Genomic DNA, 16,575 nt, shown 5'->3' on the forward strand with positions numbered 1-16,575 from the left:
GATATGGGAAGGCGCCTTTGACTCTTTCAATTATCGTTCCAGCTTACATGCACAATTTATTATTGTTACTGTATTGAAACTGTTGCATCAGGCAGTAGCAGCAGCAGCGTATTTCCGTTGAACCGCCAGTTTAGTTTTTTTTACGAGTTGGCACGTAGGAGCGAACACAGATTTTTCACACTCAGGGTGCACAGAGGATGCCCAGGGCGGCAGGCTGGCAACGTGGGAGGCCTCGCGTGAGAAGGGGCAGTGCCAAGCTGTGGGGCGGCCATGGCAGCCGTCGCTGCTACAGCCGAGCCAACGACTCCGAGCCAGGAGCATTGGAGCAGCTGATGGGCACGAATCTTTACCCTCGGTAACACACACGCGAATGCTCGCGAATGCCAGCTACTCCGCATATGTGCCGCATCACGGCACTGGCTCCTCATGCTGATGCGCAGAGTTGTTTGGTACGCGTGTAAGGGGGTTTCAAAGTTTGTCGCCGGCCACAAGAGTGAATGATTGTAAAGGGCGGATAAACCACATTTCGTACGTTTCATTTCAACTGTCGTTGTTTTACGTGTTTTATAATTATGGTTATGTATTTTGCATGAGGAGTGAAAAAAAGTGAAAACAATCTAGAGAATTATCGGCTCCAGACCGGGATTTGAGCTCACAATCTTTGACAACTGCGAGGCCGGTGACGTCTGATACAGCACCACCCGGCCAGGTTCGGCAACAGCCTGAAAGTTACTGCGTTTTACACACAATCTTGTAGGGACGTATTTTAAGCCAAGATTATTTTAAATTAAATATTATTCACTCAAATGTGGTACCGTACAGTCATACATGTTAAGAGGAAGTGTAGTGATAAACATAGTGCGCTATGAAGCCAGAGACCCGAGTTTAATTCCCGGTCATGACTAACATCGGTGGTGAATTATATCTGGATTAGTGTGGGATCGAGTGCGGCTATGTTCATACTAAAACAGTGTCACATTTTTATATTTCCAGGACTTAAAAACGTTGCTGAAAGTGTTCATTAAAATGAGCAGAGATTGTATTATATTGTTACCAAAAGTGTCGCATTACAATTAATTGGCGCAGCAAATGCGTGCCCTGACTTATGCATGCAGTGATGAATGCGCTCGCGTGAATGATGCTACGTAACGCAAACTTGTGTTAGCGCTGCGATTCGAGCATGTTGATGCGGTACATTTAAACATTTTCGAAGCGACGGCTCTTGACGTAGCACGCGAGACGGCAACGAAGAGGACTCCGATAAGAATTCTTATACGAGTGGGAATGGACTTCTTAGTCAAGGTCAAGAGGTCAACGTGGTTCTGGTCACCACACCTCACCATTACTCCCTGCCGATAGAACCAACAGTCGTATAGTGGATACTGGATCCTCACGCGTTCTGTGACAGCTCCCACCATCTGGGCTTGGGGAGTCCCGTTGGCCTCCGACCTCTGTGCCATCCTAATGCCCTCCTCCACCCTCCACACCACGTGCCCCACCCAGCACTACCTCCTCTTCCTATTCCCAACCTCCAAGTTGCCTACCCTATCCTCCTCCATCCTTTCCACCTGTCATACCTATCGCAGTCTCCTTTTCCGAATTACATCTGAAACACTTAATTTTAACTTTATTTTCCAAACTTACAAGTTCTTCACCCTATCCTCCTGTGAAATGCTTCCCCCGCGTCTGCATGTGCAGAGTTCAAAGGTCAGAAGCATATTTTCTAGATGCTCTGTTGTAGTCTTGTGTATGTTGTATGCATGTACGTATAACTTCTTTTGCACCGCATGTTGCCAACCATGCTAATTGGAGGTGCGTGGGAAGGACAAACTAAGTACAAAAAATATTTTAAAAATAAATTAGTTTTCAATCTAGATTTAAAAGTGCATAGCTCCAGTGGCTTCCTAAAATCGGAAGGAAGAGCGTTCCAGACGGCCGCAGAAGCGCATCTGAAAGCGCCGTGCGATGTGGTGACCACCGCCTTTGTTCGATGGCTGCAGCCGGAGGCCACTGCTGCTGCTGCTGCGAGGATGATCGGAGTTCGCGTGATGGTGGTGGATGCTCCTTGATGAGATGAACAAAGGTATTGTGGCTCATTTGTGGCGAGCACTCTGTGTGTGTACGGAGCGCGACCTCGTAATCTATGGAGGCATTCTGATAGAAGTATCCATGTTTTAACACCTGCATTGAGTCGGGTTACGCGAGGATTGTCAAGACAAAGAAAATGAGCAGCAAACCTGAGCCGTGACCAGACAAATAGGTTAGGGGGATGTTGCCGTGCTCGCTGGAGAAACCCGCACGCAGCATCATAGGCGGCACATTCGTGAGGGCACTGCATCCTGAAATTGGGAGCTGGGTGTAAAACCCACACAGCTCTCGGAGAGCAATAACCATAGCAGTAGCAGTGATACAAGGAGAGGTGATCTATCTATTCGAGAGAGGCGTTGCTCATTAACATCCTCCGGCTGTTCACCACCTTTGGTACAAGCAAGGCTGACTCTGCTGATGAGACGCCGAGTGTGAACAAGTCGACAATTCCCTTGCGTCGAAACCAATGCCATAGAAATTATGCACTCCCCCCCCCCGCCCCCCCCCCCCCCCCCAGAAGGCTGTGTGGCTGACGGGATGTGTGAAAACTACTTACGTAGAGGGACAGATGTGTGGACGCGCCACTGTCCGCTTACGCATTCTGTCACAAGACGTTGTCACAGGTCAATGTTGAGGAAGCAGCCGCAGCAAATCCCACTGATGGTAGCAGTGGCGTCGAGATGAAAAAGTGGCAGAGAGATGAGAATTGCTACCGTATCTTGAATCGGAGTGTCTCTCATTACAATGATCATGCTATATTGCAAAACTATTTTAATGACTTCAAGAAAACTGTCGACTTTGAAAATGTAACTGGAATTTTTTGGGGGAAAGACGTTAATGTTTCCTTTTGTCATTTTGTTGACGTTAATAATAAGCGCACAGGTTACAACACAGTTGCACGTGATGTCTTCCAGCATACAACATTACATTGCAAATTAATTGCACGGACCGCACCGCCCACAAACACACGGCCTGATATTGATTCATTATTATTGTTTTACAAATGAATTGTCAAGAAATTAATTCCACAGCCAATTTCTGCCATTGATAAATATTGTGTGCGCCTAAATGATATTTCATGATCTTGCAATCCATTATGGGCTTTTGTTGTTGTAGAATAAAAATGTACTCCATTACTAGTAGGAAATGTTTATTCTTTTCAGCAGGTTAACAACATCATTATCATCGTTCAAGCGCAGGACATCAAACTTTGCTAACCCATGTCCTCGCTTCCTTACTTCTGCCAGAACCCAAGTCGCTGTTGGATCCAAGGCAGAGGATTGTGATGCTCTGTAAAGGGGGGCACAGCACAGGATGATTTCGATGGCAATCACCACCAGAGGCTGGGTGGGATTCAAACCCACGTTGGGTTCACAGAGCGGTGATCTCACCGCTGTGCAACGATACACCAACCTCAGTCTCATGATACCCAAATATCCATAGTACAAATTTCGAGTGCAATTTAATCAAGGGACTGCATTGGCTTGGGACGCCTACGAAAAGCATTAGCAAGCTGCAGCGAGTACAACATTCTCTGGCACGTCCAGTGCTGGCCAAGTTGCATTAGCTTCCGGTTGCTAAACGAACACATTGTTGTAAGGTCGCACTCATGGCGCACACACACACACACAGAGTGTTCGCCACAAATGTAGCACAAAACCTTTGCCGATCTCGTCAAGCAGTATCAACCATCGTCACGCGAACTGCGCTCATCCTCGCAGCAGCAGCAGCAGCAGCAGCTTTTGGCTCAGCCAACGAACAAAGATTGGTGGCCACCGCATGGCGCGCTTTTAGATGCAGTTCTGCGGCCGTCTGGAACGCTCTTTGTTTCATTATTAGAAAGCCACTGGAGGTATGCACTTTTAAATCAACCAGATTGAAAATGCATTTCTTGCGAACTGCTTTTGTGTTTAGTTTGTTGTCCTTCGCCCGCATCTCCGATTAAAATGGTTGGCTAAGTTCGGTGCGAGCAAAGTTGAACACACAAACACACGTACGTACATACATACATATCACCACAATTAAAAAACCATGCGACACAGTAGAAATGTATGCATTTTTGAAATAACCACTTAAAATTATTCGCGTGTATAGAGAATTTTAGATGTAAAAAGTGTGAACAATGTGGCAGATAAGAATAAGTGGTAACACGCTGTGCGTGTGGTCAGATCATTACGGTGAGTGAACACAATTATTATACATTGGCAGAGACGAACTGGGAAAGCATGGCCACTGTGTTTAATAACGGCCAAGAATTCAGAATCAGAATATTTATACTGCAGGAGGAATCTGATGAGGTATAAAGCTCTTATTTCACATATGCCCAGTAGGGACGGGTAAGAGCGTCACAGCAATACGAAAAAACACGATAGGATTGCAAAATATACCAGGAAAAAATCGCTTAAAAATATATAGAAAAATAAAACAAAACTATCTTCATCTTACCCAGGTTATGACCACCGAGCTATTAGCTTCGTGTTCAGAAGCGGCCGGCCATGAGGCGATAGGTGCCTCAGAATAAGCATTGCCTCCTTATTTAGCGAGGGCATACATCCAGGAGATGCTCGTCAATAGCAACATTTTGCGGATAATTAAATTAATTACCTCTAAAAAGTACATGAATAAGCTGTAAAATACATGACAATTATCATGGTGACACCAACAAAAATTGGCAATTAAAAGTGTAATAAATCTTAAATATGATAAATACATTTTCAAGGATCATCACTTTCGCCATGCGGCAATCCGTGTGGAGTTCCAGATGGGACTTGCCGACAGCCAAAATCGCGGAGAGCAAGTTCGTGAACAACGCGGGAATGCTGGAGTCATTTAGCATTCTTAGAGTTGAGTGGAAATTACCCTAAATTACCCCAAGGCCTCAGGAAGCCAAACTTCGAAGATGAGCAAAGGAAGATCACCAAACGCCACTGGTTCGGCTTAAGTTACTCGCACGTGGCAAGTTCAAGTTTCACGTTCGTTGTGTGTAACCCGGGTGAGGACCCGAGGGACCGCGATAGATGGGTCTCAATTGCAAGAGCGACCTGGGTCACCAAACTGTCAGAAGCGAAAGGAATCAGAAAAAAAAACAGAAAAATAAAATAAAAACAAAACTGCATCGCATGTGGAATTGAAAAGTGGTCCGCGATGATGGTTACCACTCCACTGATGAATCCTATTATGGATGAGACTGGTGTGCGGCGGTTGCCCAATTGCCCTACACCACTGCCAAATTTGTAAATGCCACCGGCATCGATTGCTTTCGAGCTGGCCGGCTAACACGGGCTGGCTGCGCGACAGCCACGCATCGCCGTTACCATTCCTTCCCGGCAGGTCACGCCTCTCTCTGCCAGTTGGGTTTACTCATCATCAGCTACAGAAGGCGATGTTTTGTTCACGTCTATTCAGGTGCTGCTCATCTCTATTCTTATGCCAGCTCTGGAATTTACACATTCCCATGGTTGGGTCACAGTCTATAGGAGAACCACTGTCGACTACCCACATAAGCAGCATTAATTGTATTAACATCAGAAAGATGACATGCTGTTGGTTAGTGAAAGTTTATTTCATGATTGGGATCAGCTAATGGACTTAATTTTATTTAGAGGCGTAGCAGTTTTTTAAGGCATTGTACTCACCGCAGACAACTGTATTGACACGACCGCATTGTGATAGCTGGCACCAAATACTACGTCATCAGAATGAGAAAAAGTTAAACTATTTAATTTATTTTTTAGTTTACCAGGTAAGGTCCATCGAGCTATATTTCTCTTTTTCAGAAGTGACCTGGCCACAAATGATAGCTCAACAAAGTGGTTTATCATGTGGAAATGTATAGCAGCTAAACACCTAAAATGCACTTTTCTAAATGTGGATGGAAAGGCCGGAGGACCCAGAGAAAAAATCCACGCAAGCATAGGAAGAGAGACACGCAAACTCCACATACACAGGCGTCAGGGTCGGCATTGAACCCACGACCTCTTGTATATCAGGCGAGGTCGTAAACATCTCACCACCGCGGCACCTCAACACCGTCACCGCAGGATCAACGGGGTCGGCCCGCCTCTGCAACGAGCGGCGAACGCGCTACCGCCGGTCCTGCATGGACTCGTCATTGCCTGCTCACTCTCATACCCTCCTTGCGTTCTCGGACCTTATCCCCCCCTTGTCATCTCCCGCGACTCCCCTCCACACTCCCCATTCCAGCAACCCAATGGCTTCCTCCTATTGAATCTCCCGGTCAACATTCGCCAAGGTGGGGATCCTTCGTTCTCTTGCGCTGCCTCGCCCCCCCCCCCCCCCAGATTTGGAACCTCCTCCCCTCAAGATATTGGGGGCTCTGGCTCCTAATTGGGATTTTAGCTCGCCCTGCAAATGTGTGTACGTGTATAGACGACTTGACACTTCTCTTGACATGGCACTTCATTGACGATACGTTCACTGCAACAGCCCCACGTCTCCCGTGCATCTCCCCCTTGTATACCAACACGAGGTCACGCCCCCCTTCTCGAACCTTCTCGCCGACTCTGGACGCTTACTCCACCAGCAGACTCCACCGTTCTCTGCCGTCACGTGACCACGCTCCCTTCGATCATTCCCCGTAGCCACCAGTCTCTTCGCACTCACAGCTGACTCCCGTGTCATTACCTCCCGTGACCACTAGTCCACTCACACCGCATGGAGACTGTCATTACATATGTACGTTGAACTTCTTTTCGCACCGTACGTAGCCACCCGTGCCAATATACAACAAGTAGTTCTAATGAAGCGAGTTTTAAATCTAGATTTTAAAGTGCATAGCTCCAGTGGATTTCTAACATCTGAACGAAGAGCATTCCAGACGGCCGCAGAGGCACAACTGAAAGCGCACCATGCGGTGATCGCATTTCCACTCATCTGGCTCCTCCTCGTGCCTCTGGGTCATTGTCTCTTCTGAAGTGAGCGCGTATTGCGAAAGAAGCAATACAAGTTGAATATAATAATTATTATAACAGGACAGTAGTGGAAATTCCGCTAGTTTCATAGGAAAACTTTACTGTTTCCACAAAGCGCCATGTATTTTATACAGCCCCATACAAATGTTGAGCTTAGCCGGATCCCTGATAGAGGCTTCAACCGTTGCAAACCTTCCGACTGCAAGCAAAGTGTAATTGTGTAATTTTAGCTGCTGCGAAATGTCCTTTCTGGGAATATCCTAAAAAAGCTCGTCGTGGTGGGGGGTGGGGGATTTAAATGTTCACCCATGAACGTGGCACAGCGAGTTCATAACATGCCTCGGAGCACGAACAACAAGTCGTGTGTAATGGAATCACGAGCGGCGCAACGCGCTGCGTCTTGCGTCTTGCGACGCTGAGCGTTTGCTTAGCAACAAATAGCTCCGTTGGTGCGAAACACAGCGAGCAGACTCTGGTAGAACGGGGGGGGGGGGGGGCCCTTTAACACACACCGTGTGCGTCAGGGATCGGAATTATTTATTGCGGCACTGTCCGTCATCCGGTTGAACGTGCAAATGAACACGCACGCATGCTAATGTCCAAGCAAAGGCTTCGTTTATTTACAAAAAATATATATTTGTGTTTTCAGAATTTTGCTTTGATTTATTACGGTATCGAACACGGTGTCAAACGTAATACACCTCTAAAAGAAGAACTTTGGTTGAGTGGTGTGATTAATGCTCCACTGTTTCCATAGGTCAGTCGAAATATTCTGAGAATTAGGTTATTAAAGAAAAAGTTATCGGCAAAACCAATCGGCCTGCAATAAATTTGAGTGTTTGCATTGCCAAGGTTTAGAAAAAACTCAATTGATATTATTTTTATTTTACCAGGTATTAAAAGGCCCACTAAGCTATACGGCTCTTTTTAAAGAAGCAACCTGGCCACATATGAAAGCTCAACATAGTGGCTTATCACATGGAAAAGTATCACAGCCAGATACTCCAATCGCATGTTGCTTCTTAAACGTGGAGAACAAAGCGGAGGACCCGGAGAAAAATCCACACGATCAAGGGGAGAGACACAAACTCCAAACATACAGCAGGGCGTCAGGGTGAGGATCAAAACCCACGACATCTTGTATACCAGGCGAGGTAGTTAACACATTCTTGCGGATGGAGCTGGTAGGAACGTTGGGTTGCTCGGTCAATGGCCAGGGTCAACGGCGGCGTGGTGTATTCCGCAAATATGCCCGACTGAGGGCGGGCACAAGCCGGCGTGAGTCGGTTAAACGTTGAGTTTTATAAGGGCACCACGGGGTGACCAGCCCCTCCCCTCCCCACCCAGCCCCACCCCTCCCACCCCCACCCCTCCCCACCCCTCCCACCCCTCTCCACTCAGCCCCACCCCTCCCATTTTTGGATGCACAACGGACGGACACAATAATCCCCTGTGGACTGGTGGAACCAGGTGGTTCCTACCAGTAAAAAAATTGGCACTCCTCCGTCACAATTTAAACTTTCAGAACCGCGAGTTGAAATTGTGACGGCCGCCGCCACACAGCGTTCGTTCTACCGCTCTCGTTGCATGGAACACTAAAACACAACAACTCGGAGATGCGCGAGAACGGGAAGCAGCAGCAGCAACAAGCAGGCGGTGGCAACAACTGGCAGAGCTCTGTGATGGTCCCGTGTGTGTTCAGGTGTTGTCAGCCAATCACCGCGAGTGTTTACATGGTGGGCGAAAAAGCGGAGCGCCTGGAGATAACCCACGCGCGTGCTACGTTTTCGAAAAGGTACAACCCCCCAAAAAACTAAATTGGGTTATTCATTGTTTACATGATCTCAGAATGTTGGGTTTTTTTCTCCAGAATATTTATTTATACTGGAAGATTTCGATGAGCTCTGAAGCTCGTTTTTATAGAGGTCCAATTCGGGGTGGGTTAAGAACGTTACAAACAATACACACGCAAAATGCACAGTACACAAATCACCCAAACATACAAATAAAACTAAAACATCCCCATCCTCCCAGACAAAACCCGCGGCGCTATCTAAATGGCATGCCACAGAGGAGCGTGGTTGTTGAACTCCCCTCTTGTTGTAAATAAAACATGCCGATTCGACTCTCAAATGTTTGGCTCCTGGAGACTACAGCATACAGTCGCCACTATTCTGGGTTAGAAATTCCCACCTGTGCACACAGGACGATGTGAACTGTGGTGCATTGTGGGAGCGGCTCCCAGAATGCATCACAGACCACGTGTCGGTAAAGTCACGTAGGTAAAAAATCTAACGAAATAAATGAAAAAAACTAAATTAAATCACGACGTTTTGGGCGCAACACAAGCGTCCGTCATCAGGTGGGGACAACCACAGAGAGATCTATCGCTGGTGTAATTTATTTGACCCTTTATTATGAATTAGCTGCAACACTGGCATTGGTTCTTGCACTGCACGACGAACTTGACAAACTTCAATTTGATATCCGCCGCGGCTGACAGTGACGAGTTACTTCCGAATGGCACCGACTCCCCCCCCCCCCCCCCCGCTTCACCATCCCGCACTAACCAGCGTGGTGAAGTATGGTCAAACAACACCCATTACCGACACGGTGTGTAAATCCTGCGGTAGGTTTTGCAAAGGGATGTAAACTATTCTTCTTCGTAGTTGTATGCTTAAAAAATACTATTATTACGATTCACTCGGATTTGTATTTAATTTCTGGCACGTTATTTACATCCACATTCACACTCAAATGTAAGGCAATCACCATATGAACTCCTCATAAAACTGCTATGGAGAAACAACCAAAATAACCTGAATATGCCTGGATATTATGTAGCGTATACAAATTCTGAAAATAGTAGAATGGGCAAAGTTTTTTTTATCGGCATGATCCACCTTGATTATCGGCAATGTATGGTTTTCCTTTCCAGTCTGTAATGTTCCATTGCTGAAGGCATCAAGCCGAGCAGCATTTGATAATTATCGGCAAAGGCCATTACCACTGCTACCATCACCATCCATGCATCATCCATCTACCATGCACCACTCATTCATCAGCGGCATAAACTATGCGTCGATTCATCAACTCGTATTGATTGTACTCGCGCATGACACGTTGCACCAAATTACATGTGTATTGACGTTTATATTCACATATCTTACGTGTGATGGTTTCCCGGGATCCCTTCCAACATCTAGAGGCTGCTACAATCAAAATATGGCGTTAAGGAATTTAAAAAAAATATAAAATCGTCTTTCTAAATTGTTACAATTCATTGAATCACGAGGGTGACGAAATTATCATCATCATCATCATCCGCTTCCATTCTCAAGCCTCTGTTATAAATTATAATCACCATCACCACTAATTTCAACTTGTAATACGTTGCACAGTATTTGCTCATTCATGTATGTATGTATGTTAAACGTCGAATGTTGAACGTCTTTCGCACGTTCGTAGCCAAACGTGATAATTGGAGGTGCGGGGAAGCAGAACAACCTGAAACACAAAGCAGTTCAAAATAAATTCGTGTTCAATTTAGATTTTAAAATGCAAAGTTCCCAGTCGCTTCATAATATCGGAAGGAAGAGCCTCCCAGATGTCCCGACTAAATAAATAATATTATTTTAAAATGTTTTATTTTACCAGGTAAGGCGCACTGAGCGGTGCAGCTCTTTTTCAAAAGTGACCTTGCCACAAATAACAGCTCAACAAAGGGGGCTTATCACGTGGAAATTTATAACAGCCAAATACTCGAAACGCACGTTTCTAAATGTGGAGGGAAAAACCGGAGGCCACGGAAAGCAATCCACGCGACCACGGGGAGAACACGCAAACTCCAAATACACAGGCGTCAAGGGTCTCGGATCTGCCGTATGCCAGGCGAGCTCGTCAACTCGCTAGCACTGCGCCCAAACAAAAGTGCCCCACTATGCAATATATGCTACCTCTATCAAATGAAAGGCAAGCCCATGCATACCCTGCCCCTGAAACGTTAATTAAATTTATTCACCCGCAGCTTGTCACAATCAAGCTGCACTTTGCAGTATATTAATGGCGTGCCGCTGCTTACGTGCACAGCTGTAATTCCAAATGGGAAGAAAAGTCTTAGCTTTTTTTTCTTCCCCCTAATGGCAATTATTTGAAATTCAATCAACTTGATTTAATTTTCGGCACCAATAAAATATGGCCAATGTTTATCAATTGGCGCCGCCATGGCGACGGCACGAAGGACCTCGGCGTGCGGATTTCATTGTCAAGGTCGGCCAATCAGGAGACGTGCGTCACGTGCGTCACGGGACGTCACACAGGAGCTGCTACGCTGCGCAAAATCCTTTCAAAACAGTGGAGTACTTCAATGGATTCTAGATTTGAAGCTTTCGTGACTGCAAGGATTCATATTCTTTGGTTTTTTCGGTAAAGTCACGTAGGTAAAAAATGTAAATTAATAAAAGTAAAATAAAACAAAATAAAAATCACGTCGTTTCGGAAGCAATACAAGCCTCCGTCTTCAGGTGGAACCGTCACAGCCACGACAGCTGTATCAAGTAAATGAGAGATCACAAGAAATACCACCCCGTATATATAATGGTTGAGTGGGGAAGGGCCAGGAACGGCACACTTTTTTTATTAATATGGTAAGGTGAGGCTTAAGACTAAGAATAGACTGCATAACAAAGGACTGAAGACGGAGGCTTGTGTTACTTCCGAAACGTCGTGATTTTTATTTTGTTTTATTTTACTTTTATTAATTTACATTTTTTACCTACGTGTCTTTACCGAAGCAACCTAAGAATATACTTCAATGGATTATTTTATTTCTCATTTTGTTTTCATTTATCAATATTCATTTGAATGTCACGTGGTTTTCAAATAAAGACAAATGCCTGGAGAAAAAAACCCGTCCAGTCACCGTGTTGATTAAAGAAGTCGCTGTGTATCCATGTTTTCAGTTACACTTTTAAGAATTGCCTTCACTTCGTTAATTGCACTTCGATTAGTGATAGTGAATGATTTCCCAACACCACGCCGCTAGTCGGGATTATTTGACCATACCTCACCACGCTGGTCAGTTCGGGTTGGTAACGAGTGGGGATGATATGACCAGTTCGGATAACACATTCCTGCGGAGGGAGCTGGTAGGAACGTTGGGTTGCTCGGTCAATGGCCAGTGTCAACGGCGGCGTAGTGTATTCCGCAAATAAGCCCCTCCCCACCCAGCCCCACCCATCCCCACCCAGCTCCTCCCCACCCTCCCCACTCAGCTCCTCCCCACCCTCCCCACCCAGCCCCTCCCCACCCTCCCCTCCCCACCCAGCCCCACCCAGCCCCACCCTCCCCACCCAGCTCAGCCCCTCCCCTCCTCACCCCACCCAGCCCCTTCCTGCACGACGGACGGACACAATAATCCCCTGTGGGCTGGTGTAACCAGGAGGTTCCTACCAGTATCACTTGCTACTGATGTTGGCCATGACCAGGAATACAACTTAGGCCGCCGAGTTCATAACACGGGCACGCCAACCACTGTGCCACAACTCCACCACACCTTGCTAATGTATCATTCAGATGCCCCCCCCCCCTTGCTGTACGAGTGGCGACTGATGAAGCCTCAAATATCCACCACAGGGCAGTATGTGGCATGATGATGATTTGCTTTCAACGTGTTAATGGAATGTTACAATTGGTGGCTAAGGAAGAGTGTGGAGGTTATGGAGCCTGCGTCAGCCTAGCAGTTGAGTTCAAATGCAGACCCCGTCACCTTTGAGTGGCCATTTGCACCTCAGACTTGGATTTTGTGAAGACGATACTCAGGTGTTAGCCAGGACCATGGCTGGAGAATTAGATAGAGGCCATCCATTTAGTAGGTACGCAAACATCTGTCAAAACTTGACCCCTCCCCGTACGCACGCGTACTTTTTACACCCCACCCCCCACCTTCGTACGCACGCCTGACGCACCCCCCCCCCCCCACACCGAATCCTATAGAACGGCCGATATTTAATCCACGCAGAAACGATCAAGGATTAATAATATGAACGTGTTTAAGCAAACAGATAGTCCACCGCCGGCTGCATTAAAGAATGAAGTTGCGGATCTTGGCCACTTATTCTCCCGAGCAGCGTGATAGCTGCAGTCAGGGCATTCCAGTGAAACGTCTCCCAGTCCCACTTCTCCCGGCAGGACTTGTTGTCTGATGGCTGAAGAAACTGAACTGTGGCTCATTTGAAGGCCAATGTAGACAAATTATTTCGAGGCTTCACCCCCCTCCCCCCCTCCGTTTCCTATGCGTACGTACATTGTCAGTAGACCCCCCCCATACGCAAGCGTACGCATTTGGGTTAGCCCCCACTCTCTCCTCTATGCGTACGTACTAAATGGATGGCCCCATATTGGCAATTGTTGGTATTGAGGGCGGACATGAGTGTTTTTTATAAACTACCAAAACCATTCATTGCTGTATTTATTGTATTTATTATTTGTATGCGATCTGTTGCAAATGTTGTGTTTTTCATTTCATTTTTTGTTGTTGATGAAAGTCGATTTAAGAGCTTCTTCACTCACAGGGCAATTCTAAAGAAACTGTTCTGTAATTTAAAAGAGTAGAGGTAATTGTTTATATTACGCGAGGAGTGTTTGAGACAGGAGTAAATTATGTCACCGAGTTGAACTTTAGCAAAGCAACTATAAATGAGATTTTGCACGTGAATATCGGTACTTGGTGGACTAGACTAGGAATTTGCTGGCAGGATAGGGTCAGGTTGGAAGTTCAGAAGGGAATGTGGCAAAGAGAAGTATTGTAGACATAATTGCGAAGCCGGAGGCACTATCGGGTCAGACGCGTGGGCAGGATAGGAGGGGGGGTGAAGGTTACAGAAGCAGGCATCGGAGTGTTTTCCAGGGGTCGGTGACCAGGGGAGAGACCTGGAGCCAAATCGTGGGAAACTGCAAGATCGGACTTTGAAATACAGGTGTCCCACTGGGCAACAGCTCTTGGGTTGGAACAGACAAGAAGTGGTGGCATAAATCGCGTGGTCTGCGATGACATCCTGACCTTGGATTTTCAAGTTTGTGTATTTTTATTTTGACTTTGGCACAGTGGAATGTTACAATGACATGCTTAGGTGTCTCGATGAAGGCCATGCAATAAGTTTAATGGATAGATATCCTCGTTAAGGCATAGATAAAATGTAATATACATTTTAACAGTCAACCCCTAGATTTTTCACAGTGAATATTATGTTTCATAATGGATTCCGTTTTTACGTGGCTTAACCCACAAAGCAAGTATCAATCTTAATCAGTGATAATTGGTTTTTTACCCTTCTATCTGGCAACAAAACTGACACCTTTTTAACTGGCAAATGAGGTTCCCATAGTGTAGAATCTTAATCAGTGTTTGTTCTGTGGAGAGACTGATCAGACCATTATAATGTATAACTTCCATCACTGGCTAAGGCCTGGCAAATGTGATGAGCACTGCCCCTTATCCTCTCACGAGTCAGAAGACACTATTTTAGCTATAACCTAATTTACCAAAGATTTTGCATTAAGTCTCGTCCTGAAACGATAATTATATATTGAATCCCAGTTGTTAGCTGGTCATTATACATCATAGAATGGCTGCAATTATAAAATGGCGGATGCCAGACAAGCAGCCTCCGTTTAGGGGCCATCCATTGAGTACGTACGCATGGAGGGGGGTTAACCCAAATTGCGCACGCTTGCGTATTGGGGGTCTACTGACAATGTACGCATAGGAAACAGGGGGGGGGGGGTGAAGTCTCGATAATAATTTGTCTACATCTTCAGGTGGGGACAACGTAGCGAAAGCACAACCGCTTAAGTGTGTCTAAGAGATGGCTGTAACGAGGGATTATATAGTCGCGGTAGATGGAGGGAGGGGAGGGGCCATGGTGAGTGTGTGGGCGGGCTGTGGACAGCCATCTCTTAGACACACTTAAGCGGTTGTGCTTTCGCTACGTTGTCCCCACCTGAAGAAGGACGCTTGTGTTGCGCCCGAAACGTCGTGATTTAATTGAGTTGTTTTCATTTATTTTATTTTTTTACCTACGTGACTTTACCGAAAAAACCTAAGAGTATGAATCCTTGCAGTCACGAAAGCTTCAAATCTAGAATTAATAACCTATAGCTTTAATATAAAACAAAATAGTAAGTAGTAGCATTAGCTTTATCTGGAGGTCAAACTGCACATTTCACTACATAACTCAGACTTAAAACACTGCACTTCTATATAAATTCTCAAATCAACTTGTAATTTTTGTAGATCTGGAGTTAACCTGAGACTGAAACCCTTGTTTTGGTTTATCCGGAGAATTTCATACATACATAAGCGTAGCAATAAGAGAAGCATTCTCTCGTATTGGGTGCCTGATCAAAATTCTTGGCATCTGCCCCAATCAAAGCAACTGAAATGCAAGAGGAAACCTCTCAAGAGATTGTCGAAAGCGTCGTATTTTGCGTGCGTCCGCATGTATATTTTGGTTTTCATTTTAATTTGAGCATGTGCATATATGTGATTTAATGTATGCGTTAGCGCAGACCACTCATGCTGCAGTTGCCCCAAGTGTGACCCGTGAAATATTTACATCCATGTTAGCCCGTAACCTCACCTCTCACTTGCACTGGAATAATGGAATGATCCAAAACCTTTGGGGGTTGGGGGGGGAGGAGCATTCCATTCCAAATGGGGATAATCTGCATCGCATTCTACCTGTGTTCGTAACAATGTGTTAAGAGTCGCCACCCATTTTTGTTCCCATAACTTACAGCATTTTTCAGAGGGTTTAACAATATGCCGCTGAATTTCGATTTAAAGTTTTCGTGACTGTAGGGATTCATTTCTTGGTTCTTTCGGTAAAGTCACGTAGAATGGAAATAATAAAATAAAAAAAATAAAACATAATAAAATAATGGAGAACAGGTCTGTCGAGAAGACAGAGTTATTCAGACTCTGTCTTCTCGACAGACCTGTTCTCCACCTGTGGACGGCTGCTTGCGTTGTGGCCGAAACGTCGTGAGAAATTATTTTATTATGTTTTATTTTTATTATTTTATTATTTCCATTCTACGTGATTTTACCGAAAGAAGAGCGCAGGACCCCTCGGCAGCGGTGCTCGCGACTCTAAATAAGGCATTGTGGCCTCCCACCCCCCCCCCCACTCCGTATAAATTAGATCCCTTGGGGTGGAGGGCGCAGCATTCTTGTGGAATTCTGTGGGTTCAGTCCGTTTTTTGGGGATCGGCATGAATCACGGAATTCGAGTGGAATACAAAAATAAATGAGTTTTGGCATCGCTCGGCAGATTGACTTAGATCTCGTGTCCTCCCGCTCACGAACTCGGAGAAAGAATCGCAAAATATGCCGTCATTAAGTCGAATTTATATTCGTACGTACAAGATTAAAGGTCTAATTAACCTCCGTGCACACTTAAGCACACTCCTGAAATAAAAACAAAATCATGCTGTACATTTTAATGATTTTATTAGCAAAGACTGGTTTGGGTCATTTGTATGGAAGTCAGTTGAA

At 45.6% G+C, this 16,575-nt stretch overlaps 1 long non-coding RNA gene across 1 annotated transcript; it reads left to right on the forward strand.

The window, feature by feature from the left end:
- The first annotated feature begins 231 nt into the window (after positions 1–231).
- On the forward strand, positions 232–3,576 carry LOC144947168 (uncharacterized). The gene is made up of 3 exons (XR_013639998.1): positions 232–355; positions 2,001–2,083; positions 3,336–3,576. It is a non-coding gene; the product is annotated as an uncharacterized LOC144947168 (long non-coding RNA).
- The last annotated feature ends 12,999 nt before the right edge of the window (positions 3,577–16,575 follow it).

This window comes from Lampetra fluviatilis, chromosome 44, assembly GCF_964198595.1.
Source record: "Lampetra fluviatilis chromosome 44, kcLamFluv1.1, whole genome shotgun sequence".
NCBI classification, from domain to species: Eukaryota; Metazoa; Chordata; class Hyperoartia; order Petromyzontiformes; family Petromyzontidae; genus Lampetra; species Lampetra fluviatilis.